At 58.5% G+C, this 23,457-nt stretch overlaps 1 protein-coding gene and 1 long non-coding RNA gene across 5 annotated transcripts in view; one reads left to right on the plus strand and one right to left on the minus strand.

The window, feature by feature from the left end:
• Positions 1 to 23,457, minus strand: part of HDAC7 (histone deacetylase 7) — an 87,448-nt gene that overhangs the window by 52,850 nt on the left and 11,141 nt on the right. Inside the window, exon 1 of one of the 4 annotated variants that reach the window (XM_086768784.1) lies at positions 1,110 to 1,221. The exons of the other annotated variants lie outside the window; for them this stretch is intronic. The gene's annotated coding sequence lies outside the window, so the exon portion shown is untranslated. Of the gene's footprint in view, positions 1 to 1,109; positions 1,222 to 23,457 lie in introns of those variants that run through there. 4 annotated transcript variants of the gene reach the window in all.
• LOC147597051 (uncharacterized) lies at positions 5,761 to 9,096 on the plus strand. Its single transcript, XR_015261275.1, has 2 exons — positions 5,761 to 6,851; positions 8,744 to 9,096. It is a non-coding gene; the product is annotated as an uncharacterized LOC147597051 (long non-coding RNA).

The raw sequence follows: 23,457 nt of genomic DNA on the forward strand, positions 1-23,457 counted from the left end.
TCAGTAAACACGCACAAGGAGGACGCAACCCAGCAGAGCCGTCAGTGCCGTCGCTCCTCTGCCCTTAAAGCCTCGCTTCCTGCAAGCACCAGCTGGCCTTCAGAAGGGAAAGGAGACAGGATTAGAACAAATTCCAGCAAACAACAGGCTCGGGTTTACCACATCTAAATATCTGCTCTCAAAGGCGGCCACGGGTCTGCAGACGTCGTTCAATCTGACAAGTTAGGGACGCACGAGCCTGAAGTCTCTCCCTCGGCTCCGGGCTTACACCCACAGCCACGCGCACACTTCGCGTGGGACACCCTCTCCTCCCGCAGTGGATCAGCTGCTCTTGCAGCCACCACCACCCGATGCTTCCCCAGGCACCAGCACCAGCCCGGGCTCTCCGCTGCGGCCGGGGCCATCCGTGTGCCGGGCTGTCGGATGCTCCCTCGCCCGGAGCCTGGCACGCCACACACCAGCTCCTGCTACAAAAACCAGTACCGGGGGCGACAGCACAGCCAGCACCCCTCCATCGATATGGGGAGCCCCACCACGCCCAGCCCAGCCCTGGCTGGAGGCTGCGGACCCCGAGGCAGGGGCAGCAGGGCTCCAACACCCCCGGGAGCGAGACCCCCCCTGATCCGGACCAGCCAGCTCCCCGCTGCGAGGGGGCTTGTTAACCCCACACAGCACAGGGCCCAGCGGCAGGGCACCCCTTCACAGGAGCCCATCGGCCCCGGGGGGCTTGGGGGAGCAGGGGGGCAAGCAGAGCCCTTCAGGGGGCTTGGCCAGGGCTGCCCGGGGGGAGGCATCTCCCTCCTGGGTGTGTGAGGGAAATGGGGCCAGGCCTGGCCCGGGGGGGCCCTCTCCTGCCCGGGGACGGGGTGTCGGCGCTGGGGAGGCCTCGTACCCCGCTGCGGATGGGGGGCTCGGTCCGGGGGAGGCCTCTCCTCCATGGGGATGGGGGGCTCGGCTCTCGGGAGGCCTCCTACCCTGGCGGGGATGGGGGCTCGGCCCGGGGATGGGGGGCTCAGCTCTCGGGAGGCCTCTTCCCGCCCCCCCGAGGGAGACAGACCCGCGTCCGCCCGCGGTGGAAACGTCCCGGCCGCCGCCGCCCCGGTGCCTACCTCGGGCGGGAGCCGGGCTGAGGCCGCCGGCGGGGACAAAGGCGAGGCCGGTCCGTCCGCGGGCTGAGAAGGAGGAGGCGGCGGCGGCGGGGCGCGGGCCGCCATGGGCTGGGCGGCGAGGCCGGGGGCTCCGCTGGCGGCTCGGCTCCACCTGCGCCGCCGCCGCCGCCACCGGAACCGGGCGGGGAGGAGCGGCCCGGCCCGGCCCGGCCCACGGCGCGGTGTCTGCGGGCGGCACCGCCCCGCGGCCGCGGCCAATGGCGCCGCCGCCACCGCCCCCCCCGCTCCACGCCCCGGGCTGGGCCGGGCCGAACCGCGCCCGCCGCCGGCATCGCCCCTTCCCCGGGGCCGCCGAGGTGGGGGCGGAACGGAGCCCCGCACCTGGGAGCCGGGGTGCACGCGTGGGGCAACGCGGGGGGGGGGGGGGGGGGCGTGCACCCGGGACCAGCCTGGGCTCGGGCTCAAAGACCCCCCCGGGCCTGGGGGTCCAAGCACTTGGACCAAGCTGAGATCTGCGCTCCTGGGCAGAGCGGGGATTCACCTGCTGGAGCCAAAACAAGGCCCCTCTGCAGCCTGGTCGGCGTGTGCGGAGCCCCGCCGCACGGCTGGGCTGGAAAATCCCCCCCGAGACCCCCGTGATCCAGGCCCAGCCGCTCGTCCCGTCGCTGCGGATGCTCCGTGGGGCCATCCCGCCACCCGCGGCCTTCCAGCGCTTCTGCTGCGGCGCCCGACGCGCACACGGGCACGGGGCAAAGGGGAAAGCGTCGTCTGTGCCACCAGTACAGCCCGCTGGGACGTACGACCCACCAGCGAAACACCTAAAAGCGTTCACGGGTGGGAGCTTTGACTGCCGGCGCCGCTGCCTTTGCGGGGTCTGAGGCGTGCTTTGCTTGCATGCCATCCTTGGTTTACGTGCTTGCTTCAAACGGAGACTATTTCAGTTCTATCTCAACATCTTATTTTTTTAACGTCACAGAAAAGTCACATAGCAAGGCGCTGGCTGAATTTAACCGCTGCGGGTTCAACGGCTCCTCCTCTCCAACGGTGCCGTGCTCGGTCCTACCAAACCCATCCCACTGAGATCGGTGACCCGCAAGAGAAGCTTCGCTACAGCTTATAAATCCCAGAGACAGAAAACGTAAGGGTCAGGCTGGTTACATGCAGGAACTTAAGAAACTCGCCTCTTGCAGCAAGAGCTCTTCGGTAAGAAGCTCTGCAGTTCCTGCAGCGCTTTACCTCGCTTCCCAAACCCACCGGCTTGGGCAGGACGCTGCTCTTTGCTAGAGAGAGTCGATGCGATTCACAAGCACTTTTAAAGAGGAAAAACGAGGAATTGCAGCTGGACCCTCACTCAGTTAAGTTTTGGAAAAGGCTCTTCCACCACAAATTTACTCACAAAATCTGAAATCCAGCAAAGTCTGCAGCGAGAGCAGCACGGCAGCGCAGAGGACGCAGAGCCGAAAACACAGGGCTGACTTTGGCAGATTGTTGCTGTTTCCTGCCCGGGTCCTTGGGGCTCGGTCACCAACGACAGCTCCTTTCAAGTGGTCGCATCGTTTGGATTTGGTGCATCCGGCTGGGAAAAGTAAGGGTGGCTCCAGAAAGATGTGGGATGTGCAAGCAGGAAGGAGCCGTGAAGCTTGCCAGCCTTCTCTACTGCTATTTACAGTAGTCTTCAGTGCATTCTCTTTGAAAATTAAGTTCTGTTAATCCAGATTATTACACCCGTCACGATCTGCCTTAAATTTAAGGAACATTGCAGCTCTTTAATTGAAGCTAAGCCAAATATGCCTTTTCAGAGCACTGTTTTCAGGTGCTCTAAAGTCCACATTAATATTTAGGTTGTCTTTCCAACATCCAGCACGTAGCATCCCAGGTTTTTGACACTCTGGTCACCCTTCAGTACCTCCTGTGACTATGTCCCATTGCAACTGGGTGACGTTTTCTTTTAGAAACACCGGTCCTACAGCCACCCTGGGACAGGCAAGTGTGGAGTGCTGGTGGGAAGGGACTTCTGGGGGCCCCAGTGCAGCCGCCTTCTCAGAGCATCACCCTCCCCACCACCACAGCAGGGGCGTGGTGGCTTTGCGTCCCTCAGGAGGCTCATCTCCAAGGATGGAGACCTTCCACCTCTCTGCAAAACATCTTCTCCAGCCTGTACCATCCAACCGCAGACCGTCCCAGATGCCTTTTGTTGTCTTGTACTTGCCCACAGGTGGGCAAGATCTCTCCTTCATCTCCCCTTCCCCACCCTAAAATAGAGCAGCTCCCCTCACCTCTCCATGTAGCCCCCTTGCTCTCGACCCTGACCATCTCAGCAGCTGTACTGCAAACGCAGTAACCGTTACAGCAAGACCCAAAACTCAGGTTGCTCACCCATGGGAGCACCCTGACCTCCAGGAGGAGGGAGCCACGTTGTCTCATACCAAATAAATACAGACCTGCTTCAACGGGAGGAGCTGTCAGCAGCTCGCTCCGGCAATCCCTCAGCCAAGTGGTCAGAAAGACCCAGGGCAAGTGGGAATATGGTTCAAGTCCGTATTGCTGGAAGCCAAACTTCACCCTGAGTCCCCTCCATCCCGGGTGAACGTCCAAGCCTGCTGAGAAAAGGCGCAGCAAACACGCTGGCAGAAGGCCCTAACCTGAGGGAGCTTTGCAAACCTAACTGGAGATAGGCACTTCCGCATAGCCCCGAGTAAAACTCCTAAATGGAACAAAATTGCAGGCTTAAGACACACCTTTCTCCTGCGCGTTTCCCAGTGACGCGGTCTGCTGTCGAGGCTCTCCCGTCACCCTGCTGCGGGAGCTTGCCCACAGACCCTCCCGGGGGTATCGGGGCCGGGACGGGGCAGTTCCCGTTGCAGCCAGACGCAACGGGGTGAGGAGGGGACGAGCTGAGGGCAGGACAGCGGGAGCATCCCCGTGCAGTGCATGGCAGAGACCTAGCACCTCAAAGAGGGAAAATGAGCCAAATTCAGAGCAAAAGAGGTGGTGCTGAGGGGCTTCAAATCCCCTTCCAAGGCAGGGCGATATCCCCCGAGATTTCCTTACGGACCACAGGGTGAGCAGCCTGCGACAGCGGTTATTTGGCCGCAGCTCCTCGGCAAGAGGACAGCTGCATTTCCAGGAAATCCAAAGCTTGGGGGATTCTCTGACCACTGAACTGCACTTCTCTTTTCCACAGAAGAAGTCACTTCAGACCCAGAGCAGAGCCCTGCCTCGTCCCAGCACGAGGAGACCTGGAGGAGCTGCTGTCAGCTGCAGCATCCTGCATCTCCGGAGGTCAATGGGTGCAGATGCAGCGAGATAAACACCGAAACGTGGGTGGGCAGTGGCTGTGTTTTTGCTGAGCTATTTTGCTCGCTCTGACGGTACCAGAACAGAATATGGGAAGTTACATATCAGGCATGCATGCGTGCCCACGGGCTGGCACACAGTGTAAGCCCCGGTTACCAGGCGGTTATTTTTGGCGCTCTCTGAAGCTGGGAGGCTCAAACTGCAACCGCTCATGGTGCATCTCACCTTTGGGGCTTTCTCTTTCCCTTTCATTTACGCCAGTTTTCTTCTGGGCTGGCCTTTCCTTTCATTTCTAAACGCTCGAAACCTCATTGATTCACAGTTTCATCTTGGAAATGCTTGGCAAAAGCTCCTCTGAGGAGATGCATGACCCTCAAACAGCACCTGATAGCGAAGACAGAGGGGACAAAGGCTTTCTTACTAACTCATAATTACGGAGGTTATGCTTAACGCCTCTCAGGTTTGGAAAGTAACTCCAGAAGAGAAGTGCTAGTCATTTAAGACAGTTGTAAATGAATCCCAAACTGAAGCCAGGGGAGAGAATAGGGAAACCTCAGCGTCGGGATCAGTGGAGGAAGCCGACTGGCAGGGGAACGAGCGTTGACGTCCTTGATTTCGTGAGCTGCAAAAGCGCTGGCCATTTCCCAAACCGGCGAAGAAGCCAGCGCGTGGCTGGGGGCTGCTCAGAGCCCCGCCGGGAACGGCTGTGCTTTGGTGGGAGGACCACACCGCAAAGCAAGGTGGCGACAAGAGGGATGCAATGAGGTGCAAAGCCTCTCTGGCTGCTCGAGCAATGGCAAAGCAGGAATGTGGGGTGGGTGAGTGGCCTTGACCCCACTGGTGGGCACCAAGTGGACCCACAGACACCTCAGCACTGCGAGGACTCGCCCGGCCGGTGGGTCTGCACTTTGAGCCCACCCTGCCCTCACCTCAACCAGCCTCGTGAGGTGGGACGTTAAAATGCTCCCAGAGCCCAAACAACACCATGGCAACGTTTTTATGACTAACAGCTCGTTCTGCGAACAGCCAATAACTCCCCAGCCGGCTCCGCTCTGCAGCAATTTGCATATTACTCAGTGGGGCCGAAGGTGCGATTGGTGGGGACCGGTCTCTATGGTTTATGTTGGGCAGCAGCAGGGAAAAGGGTTCCATCCTCCCCAACTAGCTCTTTCCCCTGCTCGGTGCTCTAAATCCGTCCTTCCGAAAGGCTCAGACGCACGGGGAAGGGCAGGCTGGGGGCTCAGCCAGCACCTTCGTTCCTGCAGATCGCTCCCCATTCCAGATAACCCATGGGAATCTGCCCCGGGGCATCCAGCTCAAAGAACAGGTCAGTTTTGGGGCAGGCTGGAAAACCAGAGGTTTTCTGGTCTTTGTATTCAGCTTTGAAATTTGTGAATTTTTTTCATGTTCGCGTTTTGAAAAAGAAGGAGCAGCAGCAGCTTGGCTTCTCCTGCTACAACCCCATCCAGAAATTACCTGCACATGAAGAGCAAAGCCCACCTCCAAACAGCAAAGAGAGCCCACCCAGACCTTCCTCCATCCAGATGACCAAAGCTCAGACTGAAGTTACTGGGGAATTGAACCAGCCGGCAGCCTTGGAGCATGGGGTCAATGGAGATCATTCAGCCAAGGTTATTTTGGAAGCCCAGCCAGTATTTTTAGCCTGGAACGCAAGGCACCGCTTCCCTTTCTCGAGTCTCTCCTCCATTACAGACCATCGCCAGCAAGGCTGGGGCTCTGCTGCGGCCGGGACATGTGCAGAACTCGCTGCCGGTTGTGAAAGAAACGTGCTATTTTCATCGGCGGAGATGAATGCGCTTCACCCCCACACATTGTGCAACCCTCAGACTGCCAACAAAGGAGACAAAGGCGCTCAAGGCTGCCCAGGCTCGTCCGAGCCCCCCGGCACCCAGCTCATGGCAAGTGGGGAGGCTTCCTCCATCCCACCGTGGGCCCGGCCCCGATGCTCGGGGCGGAGGAGAGCCAGAAGGAGGTCCTGGTCTGCCTGGAAGGGGGAAGGAGGGTGGGCAACGGTGGCCGTTCCCAACCAAAGTCTTTGCCGAGCAGCTGGGTGTGCTTTTATAGTTCCCACCCATCACAGCACACTGCCAAGGCACGCAGCAAGCCAGAGAGCTGGAAAACGTGAGGACAAGCCTGGGAATGTCCCCAGGGCTGGGGGTGCACTCCTGGCCCCCCAAATGGCAGGAGCCACGGGGCCGGGCACACTCCCCGGGAAGACCCATGCATGGGGAACAGGGGCAGTCCTGTTCTCAGCAGCTCTCCCAGCCTCCGTCCCCCATCTGGGGGCACCTTGGAGACCCCCAGCCACCAGCTCTCGCCCGCCCAAGCTCAGGGCTGCCACGCTCCCCTTCCCACACCTGTAGCTCCTCTGCACGCAGGAACATCTGGAACAGCAAGAGGCCACGTAGGTGGTGGTGGCGGCAGGTGAGGAGCGACCGCGGTTTCGATCAGAGGAGAGCAATGCTCCCCGGAGGAGAGCATCCTCCAACGTGTGCTCAGCTCCCCGGCCCGCCCTGGTTTAGGGAGCCGCGCTGGGAACCTGGGCTGCAGCCAGCTTTCTCCTGGCACGGGGCTGTCCTAACCGGAGCCCTGGGAACAGAACGCTTCCCGGTATCTCCACGGTGGTGTGCGGCCGCAACCAGTCGAATGCCCGGCTGCTGCCGGCATTGGGAGGGCTGTGTGCAAGCGTGGGGATCCCGCTGATCATGGGGAAGAACCGGGTAAAATTAGGGACACAGCAGCCAGCATTCCCCACGTCCCCGTGGCTCCATAATTACCTAAGCGAAACAAGGGCTGCGTGAGCACGAGAGGGGAGCGCACAGATCTGCTGGGGCAGGACTCACAGCCTCGGGGACAGCCCAGCATCCTCTCCCCAGCTTTGTGCGGATCTGTGTCCTCCTCCCTCCATCCACGCGCTTTCCATCCCAAAAACGTAGCTCCTTCCGCCTGCCTGTCCTGCAGCCACAAAGTTCTGCTCTCATTACAGTTGGGCTAGGGCTGTGCCTGGTCTGCACCTCCCAGCTCACAAAGGATGAAAAAACAAAAAGATAAAAATGAAGGTTTCTCCTGGTTTCCAGGGGGAAAGGGCACGGTGCTTGTTTTGGATGTGTTCTGGCCTCCCTGGGCTGCGGCAGGAGCTCGCAGGCTGGCAGTAGGATGCTTTCGCCTCGTGACGAGATGCAGGAAAATCACTGCGTGCTCTCACTCGGCAGCTGCGGATCTCCCGCTGAAGCTGCGGCACGCAGCACCCAAGCGTGCTCCTGTCTGCCACCTGCAAACCAAGGCAGGGCCGTTACCCGCCCCACCGGCGTGCACGGCGGCGGAGATGAAGCTGCCCCTGCTCCCCGCATCCACGCGAGCCCCACCACGCCAGAGCGGGGGCCGCAGCTAACGCAGCACCCGAGGCAGCGTGGCGCAGGTTTGGAGCTGTGACTGGCAGGGAAACCGGCTCCGTTTCCTCAGATCCTATCGAAAAACCTTCTTCCTGCTCACCTCAACTCCAGCCTCATGCTGGTGGCACTGGCGAGCCCTGTGCTACCCGGCGTCCCGCTGCAAACAGCCTGGCCAGAGCAGCCCGCAGCAGCAGGCGCAGCAGGGACGCCTTGGTGACAAGCAGCGATTAAAGCTCTCCTCCTACCCCCTACCTTTCTATCACAGACTTCCTCCCTTTTTTTTCTTGGTTTTGGTTTGGTGGTTTTTTTCCCCAATTTCTTCTCCGCTGGGGGTGGAATTTGGGACACTCGGGAAGGTTTGCGGCCAACCTGCTGAGCCTGCCAGCGGCAGCGGGACCGGCTGTCCCAGCAAGCGGGTGGGTGGCGGGCGAGTTGCTGACTTGGGCACAAGAGTGCTTGATGCCTTTTTTTTTTTTTTGTATTTGCTGACGTACGATACGAGAACAGCAACTCACACCCTGCGTTGAGCAACGCTCGGCTGGGCTGGGCGGGAGGCGCTGAGCGGCGCGTGGGGTGAACAGGCACCGAGCGGCGGGCGATCGATGGGGGCTTCTGGCCGCGCGCTGGGCACCGAAGGGGTTGCGGTTCATGTTTTGAGGTCTCAGCTGTACAAATGAAGGAAGCGGCGCCAGACCAGGGGCCCAGCAGGCCCTGGGCACACTAGGCGAGCGTTAGCCCGCTCCCGGCACAGTTTTGGCCCCATTGCATCCTGCTTGGGCGCAGCTCGGCAGAGCGCGGCCTTTCAACTCCTCGACTTCCATTCAGTAAATGTAAAACTGTTCCTATTTAAATGCAGAGCGCTGGCAGCCTGCGGACACTCTGCATACAGGAACTTGTATAACAAATATTTTTTCTCCTCCACAGGCCCGTGTCTCGCACCGCCTCTGCCTGCGCCGCGGTGGGTCCACCCTCCCTACGGGTTCAGCTCAAGATCCGAGGACCCTCAGAGACCTCACAGCACCGACCAGAAAACAAAGTGGTGGTGGCTGCCACCAGCCAAACCATTTCCCCATGCGCCCCGTCCCCCGCCTGGGCTTTTAACCGAACAATGATGTTTGCTCGGCAGCCCAGCAGTTTGTTTTAAATAGACACTCCTTGAATAAGACCTACAAAAATACCTTCGCCGCCCTGCTGCTGGGCGTGAAACCACAGCGCAGTAAAGAGGAACCATCGACTTAAAAAAAACACAATTAAAAAATAAAAAATAATCACGCTTCTGCCCGGCTGTTTCATCCTCCCGCTGTTGATAGCGTTGCGCAAAGCGGGCGGCGATTAGAGGGCAGGGGCGATGCCGGTGGGTGGGTTCGCTCCAGGGCTGCGGCCGCCTTCCCCAGCTGCGCTTGCGGGGCTTGCGTACAGCCCCAGGGGAGAGAAAAACATTTGTTTGAAAAACAGGAAAATGTGATTGTAAAACCACAACAATGGGCTGGGGAAGGAGCCGGAGCAGCTCTGAATTCAGCTTTCGGAACAGCCTTGGCATTGACTCAACGTTTCTGTACCAACCCCTCGCCGCGGCCCCGCGCCGCGCGCCCTCTCCTGACTCCGGCAGCAAACGCAATAACTCGGTGGCTTCGCCGCCTCCCTTGTCACCGGGTGCCAAACCTGCACCTCCAGCTTCAAGCCTCTCCAATGGGATTTGTAGGCACGGGGAAAACCTGGGGGGTTCCTCACTGTTCCCCGAGAAGCACGGCGCAGCCCAGCTCATACGGGAGTTTCTCTGGACCTCTGCCTTTTTAATATCTCTTCACAGCGACTGCAACGCGGCAATCACACGAAAGCCCATCAGTACACGTCGCCCGCGACCCACTCCTCTTCGCCGTTTTCATTAGAGCAGCTCAGGGGCCGTGTAAGTTCACGGCGGTTTGCAAATGTCACCACCTGAGTGACTGGAAACTGTTTATTTCCCTTTCAAACACCCAGAGGGTTTGTGTCCAGATAAAGAAATAATAGCCGGCAAAACCGTGTTTTCCTAAAGGCCAGGAGAAGGAACAAAAGCGTCTGGCACGCTCTGGGCGCCGCTCTGAGCCGCTGGGCACGTTGGCATCAGAGGCTGTAACCCCCCGTTACGGCACGACCTCCTCGGCCACCGGTCCAGAGCCCACCCTGGGTGCCCTGCGCCTGCACCAAAAACCGGCTCTTGCTAAACCCTCGGGGTGGGTTTGGGGCCACCCGAGCATCCTGTGCTCTAAAGGTTAAAGCATGGGCTTGCTCGGGGTCAAAGTGAGCCGGGAAGGGCTCGCGGTCCCACCGCTGCGGGTCCTGCCCTGGCACCTCCGCCGGCCCCTACCACCCACATGGCCCCTGCCAAAGGGCCAGGGCCAGAGGGTTCCCCAGCAAAGCTGGGCTTTGGGTGGCTCATGGGGCGCTGCAGGTGGCTTTTCCTCTCCAAACCTTTCAGATAAATCCAGATCTTTGACTATCGAGGCACAAAAAAGGCGATTGCACCTCATCTCAAAGCTCTTCAGAGCCAGCCTGAGCACAGCGATCAGCCAGGTTTACTTAAGCTCAGCGGCTGCTGCTGAAAGAGAAACAGCAGTTTCTTAACCTGGCCCAGGCACTTGCGATTTTCTCATCGAGCCAGTCAGGAAAAGGAAATATTGATCTGGAGCTAGCAGCTTGCACAGAGCCGCTGACAGCAAAGACAGCCGAACAGACCTGGGAGGGCAACTTTCCACGGGCTCCGCAGCAGTTACACAAGCAAAAAACCACGCGTGAAACCCCTGGGCAGAGCAGATAAGGTTCATCTCCAAAACAGCCAGACGACTCACCCCCCCGAGAAGCTGTTCCCCTCTGTCAACTTCATGTGATGCTCAGGTGAAGACATCTGAAGGTGGGTGAGATGAAGCAACACCTCCAGATGAATTCATGTCCAACCATCACGTCCAAATCTACGTGCTTGCCCCCTCCAAGCCTAACGCAGCTCTGATGGCACGGGGACAGACCCTGCTCTGATGCCTGCCCTTGAGGAAGGGCAGTGGAACGTCACGGCAGGTCGGTCCGTGTGTCCTGCCACGTAACGAGAGGCCAAAGAGCAGTGTCTGCGTCCAGGGAAGGGTTACGGGGTGCACAAACTCTTATTAATAACAGCGCAGAGCTCACCCAGGAGCTCCAGTCCTGGGGTAGGAAACACTGAGGTTGGACTGGGCTGGAGAGGGAAGACCAGTATGTTTTAAAGCTCTGTGACAGCAGCTGCGCCGTCCCCTTCCTGGACAGGATGGCCAGAGAGCTGTCTCCAGGCTCAGCAAAGCAGCGGTACCACCGGAGTAGGTGGGTCTGCAGGGGAAGGTGGATTCCTGCCTTTCCAAAAGGCTCCGAAAACACGCCAGGAGCGGCCGCGCCAGTAAATCCTTCCACCCAGCAAGCGGTGACCTCAGCTCCCAGCCTGCCTGCCAAGGCCAGGCAACGCTCAGCTCCCTGGGGCCGATTCACCGGCGAACACGTCGGCAGCACAGACGAGCGATGTGGAACAGATGGTATCACGCTCGGAGCTTGCCGAGAGGCACACGCTGAGAAAGGCAGGAGCTGGACACCCTGATGGTCAAGGAGGTGGGTGGGAGGAGGACACGTGAGCTGCTGCCAGCAGGTGGGACATGCTATCGACAATAGATGGGTTGAGATGTGAGAGCACAAGCCGTAACGTTCCTACTATGGCCAGAAGAGCTGTCACAGGATAATTCAAGTTGGAAGGGACTTCTGGAGGTCTCTAGTTCCATCTCCTGCTTGAATCACAGACAGCTATGAGATCACAGCAGGTTGCTTGGGGCTTTGGTCTTGAAAAGCTGAAGGACGGAGCCTGCACATCCTGTTCCAACGCTTGACCACCCTCACAGGGAAAGCATCCCTCCTCACATCCAGCCAGGACCTCTCTCCTTTCAGTTCTTGCTCACAGCTCCTCCTGCCATGCGCCACGGTGACGAGCCCGGCTGCGGAGCATCGCTGCAGAGCGGCCCCGCAGCGCGGGCACCCCGAGCACCGCCGCTGCCACTGACCCCCAGTATAAACCAGTATAACCCAGCCGGAGGGTCTGAAAGCATCTCCCAAAAGTGGGTCGGGCTCCTCACCTGCAGGACCCAGGGCAGACACAGTGCCACCAAGTGGACACCCGTACAGAGGTGTCCTCGCAGCCTCCTCCAAAACATTCAGAGCTTGCAGTCCCTGGCAGAGAAGGCGAGGGAAGTGCCGGATCCAACATTAATTCAGCGAGACAAATAAACCCACCGGCTCCTGACAGCCTGGGTGCCCCGGGGTTGCTTTCACCCAACCAGTCCACCTTCTGAAGCTAGTTTGGGCACCAGCTCTCCTCTTCTCCCCACAGTCCCACAAAGTGTGACAGCAAAATGTTTGTCAAGGCAAAGCCGCAGAGGAGCCCAAAGTGACTTCTGGCAACTGCAGAATGAGGACATTCAGCGAGCAAAAGGTGACAACCAAAGAGGCAAATGTAACGAGGGTGAGGATGGAGGTGTCCAAAACCCCCGGACGTGCCCAAAGGCTGCTGAGAAACCACATCCTACCCACAGCCAGGCCAGTCCTGGTGGCTTCTGCTTCTAACTGACCCAGATGTCCCTTGTGAGAGACGCTGTGGGGAAGAACAGCTCAGGCTGGCCGGCTCAGCGCTGCCAGCGAGCCGCCGGGCACCACGACCTCCCCAGGGTCACCATGAGCGGGGCCGGGGTGGCAGCCGTGCCAGCAGCCCGGCTGCAGAAGCGCCCGGACCTCCAAGCGAAGGGGAGTTCTGCTCTCAGGCTGAGGTTGCGTTTCCGTTTCGTGCTTGGCAGCGCTGCTGGCAGCCCTGCCACGGCCTCCCAGCCCTCTGCATGCCACGGCAGATGGGCCAGATCTGCCAGGGACTCCCCAGCCGGCTCCAGGCTGCCTCCTCGGCTCAGCCCTCCCTCCTCCCGGGACGTGCCCGTGTCGCTGCCATCCCAAAGGAGACCTTCTCCGCTGTGCCATGCCTCGAAGCAGCTTCCAGAAGCGGTAGACAGTGGGTGCAAAGGCAAAAATCTCCAAGCGTGAGGAGATCCCTTATGGCTTGGGTTTCCTCCCGGAGCTGGGACGTGGGCCAGCTGTGGTAGGAGTGGGGAGGATTTCTGGGTGTAGCTACACAAAGTGCTCTGGGGGTGCCGGTGAAACCCCCCTGTGATGGGGGAGGATGGAGGAAGAAGCCAGCAGAGCCACTGGGAGCAAGCTGGGATGTCTGGACAAGCAACCCAGCGCTGCTCACCCCACAGATCACAGAAATCCCGAGAAAGCGAGGGGACAACCCGAGGCGTGCGTGTGCCCTGGCCAGGGGGCTGGCAGGGAGGGTGGCCAGGCGGCTCTGCAGGCTGGCGCGGACCCAAGCCTGCCTCCGGCCAGCTCCCTTCCTCCCGGAGAGTTTCCAGGACAGACTTTAACGCTTTGCTGGCTAAGCCGTGGCTTCGGTTGGGATTGATGGCGTCTTTGAAACCAAGCTAATAACTCTGATGGGATTTTATCTCACGAGGGAGGTAAATAAAAGTCAGAGGCAGGAGGCTCTGGGAGAGGCATCACAGCCAGACGCCTGTGAATTTTCCTTGGGACAGACATCGGGGCTGGATCTCACCGAAAAAGCTCCTCATCGTTCACACCAGCCTCTTCAAGGGCCACCTTCCCTTAGGGGACAAACCACGGAGGTCTCAGCCCAGCCCGGAGCTCATTGCCTTGGGAGCCATCCCCGGGCCGCAGCCTACACACCCTTCCCACTGCCGCTCCCCGAGCCCTTCGTCGCCTCTTCAGCTTTGACTCAAGGTCCGCTTCCTCTCCACCTCCTCTCGCCGAGGGCTGAAGGTTTCCTTTCCTCTCCCACAGAGCCATCCCAAAAGCAGAGAGCATTAAATCTTGCCTGTGCACGCTCCCGTTTCCACACTCATCCCTGCAGCTGCTCAGATTTTCTCTTCCGACCTTCTCCACCGCAGTTGCCCACAATGGACGTGAACGTTTCCAGCAGAGCTATTTTTAAAAACTGATGCTCATACAATAAGCAGTCTAGTTTGAGGTTTCATTAAGCGACGTTTCAGCACGTTGTGGTCCCCATAACACGGGCGCTGCCCTCGCGTGAGCTTTGAACGCGACGCTCAACAATTTTTAAGGCTTCCTTTTGACAATTGTAACCTCACCATCCCCATGACTGTGCGATTACTCACCCTTCAGATTCAAAGTAATTGGTTGGAAATCATCCTGTTTTCGTTAAAGAAAAGGCCCCCAAAAACTCCTAAAAATGAGATGTGGCTCGTTCTCTGCTGTTGCTGCAGGGGTCTGGCTCTGGCTGCGATCGCAGGGCAAGGAGCTCTCACCAGAGAGGCATTTTCTGAACAGCGACAATTGATTCAAAACCATCATTTCCCAGGAAACGCAGGGAAAGACCAGGTAAAGGCAGGCTGGGCATAAAGTTCTGAAATTACCACCAGAAGAGCTTTTATCTGCCCAGCCTGCACCTTTTCAGGTTTTCTTTGCCCACCGTCAGCTCAAGGCTCTACGCTCACGCTCAGCCCTGGAAGGGCTGTCTCTGAACCGTGGTAGATCAGCCCGCCAAGAGACGGCAAAAGAGAACTTTTACCCTTTTTGTCCCACCAGTCGGGATCTTTTGGGGTTCTGATGCAGAGGTGACAAACACCCATGGGAAGAGTGACCCTGTCCGTGCGGCGTGGGCTTTAACCGCCGGGCTTCCTGACCTTACACCCGTACGTGAAGTGGTTTTGGTAGCATTGAGTACAGGAGCCTAGCCACTGCGCATTAACCCTCTTCAGCACACAGAATATGTAAATTCTGCTTATTTTAGGTATTTTCCATCATCAGCTGAAGGGGTTTGCAGTTTTCCTCCCTCCGAAGGCAGCGGCTCTGCCCTGGGTGCCTGTGCTTGCTCCTGACACACGAATCCATCCCAGCCGCTCCTTACCAACTCCCTGCTGGCGTTTTCACAGCCCCATCCCTGGAGTCTTCACTTTTTCCCCATGCGTCTCATTGCAGGCTGTCACTTACGGACCACTCAGCCGGTGGCATTGCCTCGATCCCCCACCAAAGCCGAGACCCAGCCATTTCTCTCTTATCCCCACTCAGAGATTTACGGCTTGAATCAAGACACCCCCCAAGGTTTTTTTCCACAAGGTCTCATCTCTGGTCCCCGTTGCAGTCTGGCCATGAGCTACAGAGTCTACAAGCCCTCCAGAATTGCCCATCAGACTCAGCACAACCAAACCTGTTGGAAATGCCACAAAAGAGCCTCTTTTTTTTTTTTACCTCTTACCTGAATCTAGCATCCTTCAAAACTTCCAGTCCTTCGAGGACTGTTTCCCACAGCTTTCCTTGAAGCCTTCAGTTACCCCAGAGCATCCTCAGCGGCTCGGTGCACTTTGGCTCTTGCCTTGCAAACATCTTGAGCTGCTTTTCTCACTCAGTTCCTTCCCTCTCTCCTCCAAAGAAGCATTTGGCCTCACCGCCGTAGGCGGGGAACAAAGACAACTGATGAAGCTTTAATACAAGAGGAAAGCAACAGAGGAAAGAGTGGGTGAAAGGGGAGAGGGTCTGCTGCATCTCTCTCCTGCTCCTTGCCAACCAACTGTAATTGGCTCCAATTTGCACTAATTGTTGACCATGATCAGGTGGTGCTGTCTCCAGCTGTAGAGAACAGCCCTGAAGGTGCTTTCTTGGCCTGGAAGTGGTTGTAGGAACCCTGGGATTGAAAGCCTTCCTGCTCCATGAGGTCTACAAAGTTCCTCCACTTTCTCACCCACTTCTCAACAGCATCCCATCATGTGTAAGGCTCCATTTTCCCCAGTGCTCTGTCCTCTCCCTCTCCCTCTCCTTTCTCTCTCACTATCCTCCTCAAAGCCAGGAGATGAGGTGCTTGAAACACAGTTGTTGTGCTGCCAAGGTCAACCATCCAAAAGTCATGTGGGATGCCCTTTGGCAGATCATGAGATTTAGCTTTAAGGGTCCTGATACTTTAAAAGTAAAGCTCTTCCAATTTGTGTCCTGATTTCTGAAACATCTAGAGCAGCCTGAGCATGTGCTCAGCTTTCTCTGCAGCCCGGAGGAACCAAAACCAGTTTGTTTTAGTTGGAAATTCCCAGGCTGGGATGTGGAAGCTTTACAGCAGTTTCAGTGCTTTTGAGGTAGGACAAAACTCAAGTTCTTCCATCACAGCGTAACCATGGTGCCATGACCCGTGCGTTTCTATCCTGATGCAATTTCCCAACCTGCTCACACAAAGAGAGCAAGGAAGTCCCAGGGGGTGGCAAGAGAAGATGGAAGAGCTGTGATATTTGTCTTGGGATGGAGAAAGTGGGGAGGTGCTCTCCATGCCCTGGCTCCAGACACTTGGTCCAGGCCAGGGCTCTGCAAGGCGAATACCGGTGTAGGGAGAAAAAGCCGTTCATGTGACGTAAGCAAATGCTGCAGCCGTTGTATCTCGTCATGGCTTAGCACCACAGAGCCGGAGCTCATGCCCAATAAAGCCCCCCACGCTGTGGGTCATACAGCAACACGGTGTCCACAGCGCAGCGCACACAGGAGGGTCTTGAGGAGCAGCAATGAGAACTTCATGCTTTGAGGGTGAAAACCTGTGACGGAGCGTCTAGCCTGGAGGTTGGAGAGCTCTGGTGTCCCACAAGAGCCAGTGCTGCTTCCTACCATGCAGCTACCTTCCTACCTACACCTAACGCAGCACCTTTCTCAGCTGAAAAAGAGGAGATAGCCCCACCTGCTAGGAGATTGTCACATGCTGTATGGTGAGCCACCAACGGTGAACATGAGCGAGAGCCACCTGCCGTGTCGGCCATTCCCTTCCTGGCTGATGTCCACCAGGAGATCCTCTGTATCCTTGACTACGGCCCGTCCATCAGAGCGTCTCTCAGCTACTTAAAATAGAGAGGCTGTACCGGCTGGGATGGAGATGCTGAGCCAGGGCGATCCAGGCCAGAGCGTCAGCGATAACACAGTACGCACCACACAAAAATGGGTCCACTGGCCTAAAAATCCCTGACTCCCTGCATGTTCCTGGGCAGGGCAGGTCTGGCTCACGAGGTGCCGGAGCCACGAACGCAGCACACGCCGCCCGTATTTCCTGATGAACGTTACCCGGGCTCTCGAGCAGGCTGGCAGCTCGCTTGGCAGCAAACAAGATGCAATCACAAGCTCTAACAACCGAGCGGAGCCTCCCCCTCTCCGCACCCCACCATTCGCCCCCCTCCGCATCTCCTTGTCCTCACGAGCCGCACAGGTCAGGCGATGCCCAAAACCCCCCGTGCGACGACGGCGGCGGTCACAGCGACGCGCCAGAGGTGTTCGGTGAGGAGCAGAGGACAGAGAAAGCCCAAAGAGACATTTAATCACAAAAGATGGGCTGGACGAGAGCCGCCCAGAGAGGACGAGGGTACCTTTGTTGTCAGTGCTCATCTGCCCGGTCGGAGCTGCCTGCTGCCCTTCAAGTTTCCGTCTCTCTTTCGCCCCGGCGCATGCGACGGTCCCCTGGCAGAGCCGCTCTCTAGTGTGGTCTGCGCCGTGCGTGGCGAGGAGCCCCAGCCCTGCTCTCTAGCTTTCCTCTCGGTGCAGTTTCCATGCTCGGTTTCAGAATGACGACCTCTGATGCTGCGCTGCCTCGGGCAGCGGCTCGCTCTCTCGCACAAGTGGGTTTATCTCGCATCCTTTCATTTTACTCTCACACCCAGCTGGGGGCCAACCGGTTTCAAAATAACATGAAGCTGCCAGAAGCTCTCGGGACTCTATCAACCTTTTGCAAACACTTTGAGCTGTCGCAGAAAATGGGCTGTTTGCGCCAATGCTCCCGCTGGCGTAGCTGCTCACCCGGGGATTCCCGGACAATGAATACTCCGGGAGCAGATGCAGCGAGATGCCCGGTTTATATCTGGGTGGTGCGGGGATACTAAAACTGGAGCAGCTCCGGAGCCACCCACATTCACCCAGAAAGGGAAAAATCCCTCCCTAGGAGAATTTACAGTCTAAAGCTCAGATTTCCAAATGGCAGCAGGCGCCCACGCAAACGAAGGGCCGGTCCCGATTAATGAGGCAGACGAGAAAAACGAGGCGACGCTGTCCCCCCATTCTGCACCAAGCGCAGCCGATGCCCACGCGTGGCGGGCCGGCTCCGTGGCGCTGGGGGAGCCTGTAACCAAAGCAGGAATTGCCCCAGCTCTCCGTTCGGCATCTCAGAGCCCCGGTATCGTCCGTCCGGCGCTTGGCAGCCCGTCCCTCCATGCGATATTTACTGTCAGCCGGCTGTTTCCGCAGCCATCCCCGCTTTGGGCCAGTCGAGAGCAGATGGAGGAGCCCGGTCCTCCACCGAGCAAACGAAGCTTTTGAACACGGGCGGCTGTTGATGGGAAGGCCGGGAGGCATTGCCGCTGCCGTAGCAGCGAGACAGCCCGTGGCGGGGCTCCAAGAACAAGAGGGTGAGTTCCCAAACTATCGTCATCCGAAATAGCTGGAGGCAGAGAACCCGGGCCGGTTCTTCTGCTGGGAAGGACGCCGCGGCTCAGACAGCGTAGCAGTGACTTTCCCCCACCACGCTGGTGGAAATTAGTTTTCTCCCTGTAATTGTCCTTCTGTTCACAAATTGCTAATGCGCGCTTTAAGCCTAAATAACTTTCATTTTAGGTTAAAGGCACATGGCAAATCAGGAGAGAGCCCAAGCGAAGTTTCCATGAGGCAGAAAACTTCTCCCTTGCCATGAAATTAGTTGGCTCCCGCTAAGCGACAGCTCCTACCTCGGAAGGACCGTGGGACTGGAAGTGGACCCCGGGGCCATTAAATCCAGGGTCAGCTTTTACATGAACTAAGCAACGTGGTGCAAAATCGTCCATGTCCCCACTCCTGGCGTTTCCCATTGCCACGTTTATTGCTTAAGAGCAAAAGCCACCAGCTATCACTCGGTACATGAAGAGAGCAGGAGAAGTTGAGGAAGACCCAAATCCTCTGAGAGGACTCAGGGATTCACTGTCCTGAGTAAGATAACATGAGCGGTATAATTTTCCTTCCCTCTACATCGCCAAGGTATCAGGCATGCGAGAGGCGGATAAAGGAGTAGATGTTCCCCAACAGAAGAAGTTTATAAGAAATATAGGGTCAAATTATCTTCTTATGCAACACCCCTGCAACTTGTAAAATCTAACGCTGTAGGACATAAATCAACCACTAACTGCCTGGGGTTAGAGAGACTTCCTCTCGTAGCAACCTGTTGCGTAAGTGCCATGTAACAGAGCTCCTATCTACCAAAATCTCTGTTAGGAGGGGCTGGCTGGACCATAGGGCTGCTGGGCTGAGTCTCTACCATCTCTTCTCTGCCCTCTTGCTCTGTTCCAAATTATTGTCTCTTCCTCAAGCCGGCAAGCATCGGGGAGGAGGTACAAAGCCAGCAGCTCTCTGCTTGGTGCTGGGGCTACCGCAACGCGCGGCTCGGCTCAGGCTGAGGTTGGTCCCACCGCCGTCGCGTCCTCATTTCCTGAGCCCTGCTCCAAGGACCGGGGACTTCAGCACCTTCTCCTCCCCTCGCTCTGACTCGGGTCCTGGAAGATGTCACACGGGATTAGTGAGCGCTGTCTGCTCTTCGTCACGTGCAATCTGTTCCTGCCAGCCACTTTGTTGGCGCTGCCCCGGAGAAAGGCTGGAAAAGGCTCTGAGGCCAGGCACCTGCTTACCCCGGGGATGTGAGTGGGAAACCGCAGCAGCACCCCGCTCAGAAACACCCGCAGCGCTGCTGAGACCACCCGTCCGCGCTGAGCTGAGCGGTGCCGCGGGGCTGGCTCCCCCCGGCTGTTGGGAGCGTTTGCTATACAAACCCCTGTCAGCCTGAGCAGGGGGTCCCGGTGGGAGATGTGTTCCCAGTACAGACGTCGGATGAGAAGCAGCAGCTCGCGCCGCTCCCCAAGGCTGCTCAGCATCCCCCGGCGCCGGCCGCGATGGCACGTGCCCACCCGGACACTGGAAACCAGCCCCAGGTCCAGAACCGGCCAGCGAAGTCCCCGTCCTCACAGAGCCCATTCCTGCTGGGCTTCCCTTCCTCCACGGCTTTCCCCAGCACATTGTCAGGCCAAACTGATTTCCACCAGCCATTTCTGCCCAAAATTTGTTTTATTTATATATTAACCCTTGCCTTACTCCCCTCTCCTGCTAAATAAACCAGAAACAGAGGGAAATCACGGCAAGCGGCAGCCACCAGCCTTTGTCGCATCACGTTACGCCAGAAAAACCCCGCAGGGGTAGGGAACGCCAGAGCTTTCGGAGCCCCTCCGAGCCCGCCGCTCCCCCCCGTGCCGTGGGATGCGTGAGCGCTGGGTGCCGGGGCTCGTGCTAACGCGCTGTTTGTTTGGTGACTGTTCTGCTCGGGTTATTTTTAGCCGGTGACGCCCGGGGTATTTCGCTTCAGGATGTCCGGTCTGAGCCTCTTTCTGGGAATCCCATCTTCTCTAATTGTAAACAGCCCCATTCAGCCGCTCGCAAGCGCGAGAGGCCCCGGCTTCTGCAGCGGGGCTGTCAGGTGTGAGTCAAACAGGAAGCTGCTGCTGCGCAGGCGAGCGGGGTAGGAGCCACCAAAAAGCGCCCTCGATTCCCCGGCGGGTCCTGGCCCCGCAGCCCAGCCCCGGCCAAGCCGATCCAGCCGGCTCCTGCGAGGCTGGGGTGTTCGGGATGCTGCCCGTGGGATGCTGCCCACGCCGGGTTTTGGCTCTGCACCTCCTCTGTGCCAAGGTTTATGTGGAGGCTCAGCGTTGCCTGTGCCGCCCTCTCTGAAAAATGAGGTTTGGGTAATTTTGAGGCCCCAGCTGCTGGTTTTGAAAATGTTGACGCTGTGGGAAAAGGGCTCCGGAGCATCGGGAACCTCCCTGTGCGCGGATGCTTCACCTCAGGGACACGAAGGCATCGGGGTCTGGACGGTGCCGGGAGTCTCTGGGTGCCTGGGCTGGGACTCAGGAGGTGTGGGGGCATGGGAGGGGAAAGGCTGGAGCCAGGGGGTGGTCTCGGTCCTGTCCCCCTACCCGCGGGGCTGAGACAAGGCACTCCATCATCCCCACCTCAGAAACCCTGCAACTGTGCTTCGGCCTTTTGCTAAAAGCAGCGGCACGCTGCTGCCTTGTGTGCAGTAACCGGCCTGGGGTGACAAACGCGTCTCCCACGTGTCTCAGCGCCGGGGCAGAGGCTGCAGCTCAGGCTCCATCACCCTCCGGTGAAGCTGGTACCAGGCAGAGGGCAGCAAGGGGTCTGGGCGATGGAGACGAGCCCGTAGCCCTGTGAAAACACGGGCTGGTGGCTTGGTGACTGTCAAGAGACAAGAGAAAGGCAAGGGCTGTGAAGGCAGCGTCCCATGGCGTTACGTTCAGGCATCACTGGATGACGCACGTAAACAGAGGTTCCTAAGGCGGCACCAAAAATGTTCCTGTTCCCAGCAGCGCCGGCCAGCCCTCCCTGCCGCGCGGTGCCGGTGGGCTCCGAGCGCCCAGGCCGGACACACGGGTCTAAACAGCAGCAATGGCAGTGTCACTCCCTCTCTCCTCCCTTTGCAGCTGCTATACGGGCCCCAAACGTCAGCGATGTATCGGCAGTCACAAGCGCTCGGTTTGTCCCAGTAGCAGTTATCCCTGTTTTCCACCCCCTTACATTTGGGAGCCCAAGAAAACCTTGCAGCAGTGTTTTTGTTCGTACAACCAGACTTTACCAGTTCAGCTGAAAGAACCCGGGACCCCTCCAGCATTTCCAGACCGTGGACCTGCAAACCCCCCTGCGCACGGGAGCCCAGCTGCCTGAGGAGCAAAACCTTCAGGGACAGCAGAATCCTCACTTGTGCTTCTCTAAAACCCAGGGATTACGGAGCCTAAGTTACGCGACCTCCACGTCAGAAACAAATTTTTTTTGCACATTTTAGAAAAGTCGGGGTGACGCCTGCCCGGCCCCCCGAGGTGCGGAGGCATCCCAGGTCGGGGGGACGCCAGCGGAGCCCGGCGCCTTGCAGCGAGGCGGGTCTGCTCAGGACCCCCGCGCCCCACTGCCGCCCCCACCGCGCCCTCCTCCCCGATACCCCCTTGGTGAGCTCAAAACACCGGCGGGAACTGAGCCAGCTTAGCAAAGAACTCCTTCGCGGCCGAGGCACAACAATTGATGGCAGAACGCAATGTTTTCAACAGGGGCCGAGCTCCTACGTCCTACATCCCACATCCCACTCTCGGATGCTATAAAGCAGCTCAATCTGGTAGGAAAATGACTCATTCTGAGCATCCATAGGAACTGCAGCTTCCCAGGCACCTCAGCACGTCGAAAACCCCGCCAGCGCGGCCCGTGCGCGGCGCCGGTGAAGTGGGGCATGTGCACGGCTGTGCCCGTCTCTTGCCTGACTCATTTCAGCCTCGCAGGGGAAACCCTGGCACTGATAAACAGCGCTCCGCTCCTGCCTCCGCATTCACCAACCGAAATCGGGAGGCTATTTTTAACCCCGAGACACCCACTGCCAGCGCGGGGAGCCCGCAGCGCGCTGCAGCGGGTCGGCCGGCACCGGCGGTTGGGACGGGGTCGCCGCCAGCCCCGTTTCTGAGGCCGGGCTGGCTCGTGCCGCTGTTTGCCGGGGTGCTTCGACCGCGGCGTTGGCACGTTGTCAAGCCAAGTGAGACCAAAACAAGTCACGCAGGCACTTTCCACGCTCGCTGCCGGCACCGTGCCCCCGGATGGGGTATGCAAAACCAAAAGGCTCCAATTTTTTATTTTCCAGTGCAACCCCTGAACGAGCGTGCTGTTTAACCAGCTCAGCACCGCTGTTCTCGGGGGGACGGGTCTGAGGGGGCAGCATGGCGGAGGGGCGAGCGAGCTGGAAAGAGCCTCCAGGCCCAAGAGGAGCTTGCACTAGGCAGTGGGAAAGCAGAGCCGTGCTGTTTGAGGGGCATTTTCTTCTTGGTATTTCCTTCCCTCGTGCTCCGGGCTGTGGTGCATGTGGGCACACACCAACCGGGACACTACAGCACACGCGTGTGCAGACACACACACGCCTGCGTGCGCTGCCCGGCGCAGCGGTGGGATGCAGCAGCGTGAAATGGCGAGAGCAGCTCTTTGGGTCTCAGGCTCTCATGTTACAGCTCGTCCGTCCGGAGACGCTCGGCCGCTCTGGCTGGAAACAAGAGAGGTGGCATTTTCGTTTCCCAGCCAAACTGAGAACCGTGTCAAAGCCCGAGCTGCCGCGGAGCCGTTGCATCTGAGGTGACGCACATCCGAGCCCGGGTGACGATCTGAAGGCTGGCCCTGCCGCAAATTTGGAAGGGAAGTCGAAGCTGAGGTTGGCAAAGCCTCCAGCTGCTTCAGGTGCTCACGGGAGCTTTTTCTGCTCCCTCTGCGCAGAGGGAGCGGATCCAGCCGGGCGTTGCGGTCCGGGCAGGACACCTCGTGCTTTCTCTGGCCTGGTTTTGGAGGATCTGGGGCTGAGGCTTCCAGCTCTCCTCGGGGAAACACCTCCACTCCCAAACATTGCGGGAGATAAAGAGAGCCTGGCTGTAATTCCTGCCTGAACAAAGGCTCCTTCAACAGCAGCATCGTGTCCCATCCCGCCTCTGGACGACACTTGGTGTTTGCTT

The sequence above is a fragment of the Chlamydotis macqueenii genome, chromosome 29 (assembly GCF_036417535.1).
Source record: "Chlamydotis macqueenii isolate bChlMac1 chromosome 29, bChlMac1.mat, whole genome shotgun sequence".
NCBI classification, from domain to species: Eukaryota; Metazoa; Chordata; class Aves; order Otidiformes; family Otididae; genus Chlamydotis; species Chlamydotis macqueenii.